Below are 2,342 nucleotides of genomic sequence, written 5' to 3' on the forward strand. Positions count from 1 at the left end.
TGACATTCTCAAAAAAAAATTTTTTTAAAGATCTTTTATAAAAGTAAAAATAATTTTATATTTAAATAAAATAAGATAAAAATATTTTTTTATTTATTTATTATATAAAAATATTATTTTTTTAAAATAAATCTTTTAAAAAAATATAAATAATAGCTTTTCAAAACAAACTATTTTTTTTATATTTTTAGTACTTTTATTTTTATTATTAAAAATTTGTTAAATACATTATAAAATAAATAAAAAATTATTAAAATTTTTTTATTGATTTAATAACGCTCAAACAAACATACTCCGTTAGTCATCAGTTATCACCTTAGGTACCCTTCCTTTTAACTTGCAGAATGATGATCGCTCCTATGTCATCACTCATGAGTGTTGTTTCGCGTTGTTTAATCGTTACTCATCCCTTTTTGACGCCGTTCTATTCTCTTTCTCAGTCCCCGCTTAATTCTTTTCAAAGCAACACTTGATGGCACCTATCCACAAGTAAACGACATACCAGTGCTTTATTAATTTCCTCTATTTCGATTAAATCAATTAATGCAGCACATTCTTAAATCAATAATGCATTTCTAGGCGAAATCATACCAAATTTATGTTAAAAGATATATCGATCAATGTTTCAAAACAAAAAGTATAGGAATTATTAGTGGTACATATAGAAAATAATAATATGTAAAAGATAAGTTTGAAAAAGAGGAGGCCCCACTTCAAAGGATAGAACTTTGAAGGAGTTTCGATCTGGTCAAAAACTAAGAGGGACCCATTAAAAGTGAAAAAAAAGTGCTTCAAAACTGCACAAAACATGAACAACCATCTGCATTATTCTGATCTTTTCATGATTCACTTCCTCCTCACTCCACAGTCCACACCACCTAAACCCTTTCTCCCCTTTAATTTTGGCTTCTATGCAGTGTACAAAAGCTACACGTTAAAACCAATCTATTTTTCTACTTTGACTCGCCTAATCTTACTTCTTTTCTTAATTAATGAAAGTTCTATACAAGGCTGGTTCTAGTGTAAAAAAAAAAAGTAAAAAAGAAAAGAAGCATGGAAAATGAGTTGTAGTGGTATAAGAAACAAAAATGACGCAGGGCAGACGCAATAAGTTGTTAGGTTTGTGTAATAAGAATGCGTCCAAACACTGGACATTGGGCACTATTATTGTTATGATTTATGAATGAAGGCGCATGTGATGTGTGTGTCTCCGTCCTCATCAACTTAACTGCCCGTCAAATCCGAAAGCATTAAAAGAATAGGGATTAAACGTTACCTGGATTGATAGTAGATGCACGTTTATTAGGCTGTACAGTGCAAGCCAAAATATAAAATATAGTAATTAATATTGGATCCCTGGCGACGAATAGAGTGTTCTCCATCCCAGCATTAATTGGTGTGCTCGCGCAGTCGGAGTCATCACAACTCACTCCACTCCTCCATGATCCAGGTGAGTGCCGAATTACAGTTATAGTAGGCACCACTCACTACTCAGCACTCAGCAGGGCAGGATCCAATACACTATTTACTAAGGTGAGGGTGGAGAGCATAGAGGTAGGTATTCACTGTTTTGATTAGATTGAAATGGACGGATGAGATGACGATGATGATTAATCATGAGCCCAGGGTGAGAGTGGGGCCCACACTCGTTTGAAAAGACTAGACGCTTATTGGCAACATAGGTGGCAAAGTGTCAACGCCGTTGGATTTTCAAAATACTAGTACTGGTAATAAAGTAGTTAACTTGTCCCTGTCAACAACCACGCTCTTCTCTTACGCTTCCTCCTCTTAAACGCCCTTCTTTCTGACACTGCTCTTCCCTCCCCCTCCACCGTCTCCACTTTTCATTATGCCTTGCAAATTCCAGTGTTGTAAATCGGATTTGTGAAACTAAATGTTTAACTGTATAACAAAATATAAGATTTAATGTTGAGAAGTGCTAGGGGAACAATGAAAATTTTGAACAACCACCAATCAAATAAAAATATACTATACTCTAATTTAATGTTACTAATCAAATTTACTCTTTTAACCTTATTAATTCACATTGTTTACACATTGTTCAAAAATTTTGTTGGTTACTTATACTTTTCCTTTCATGTTTTAGTAGTTTTATACAAAGGCTTCATTGAGATAAGAAGCAAGACAAGCTGGATTTTTGGTGTGGGGGGAGGGGGTTGTTTTGGATGGAATATTTATTGAATAATATTCCAGATATACTAAAAATAAATTAAATGATATATATATTTATACATAAATATTAAATATATAATAATTAATTTTATTAATTAATTTTAATGTACAAATAATATTTTTAAATTCTTAAAATAAATAAATAATCC

The 2,342-nt window shown here is 32.0% G+C and overlaps 1 long non-coding RNA gene across 1 annotated transcript; it reads right to left on the reverse strand.

The window, feature by feature from the left end:
* On the reverse strand, nucleotides 251-1,946 carry LOC110263275. The gene is made up of 2 exons (XR_002348618.1): nucleotides 1,277-1,946; nucleotides 251-479 (listed from the first exon to the last, which is right to left on the reverse strand). It is a non-coding gene; the product is annotated as an uncharacterized LOC110263275 (long non-coding RNA).

The sequence above is a fragment of the Arachis ipaensis genome, chromosome B01, assembly GCF_000816755.2.
Source record: "Arachis ipaensis cultivar K30076 chromosome B01, Araip1.1, whole genome shotgun sequence".
NCBI lineage: Eukaryota > Viridiplantae > Streptophyta > Magnoliopsida > Fabales > Fabaceae > Arachis > Arachis ipaensis.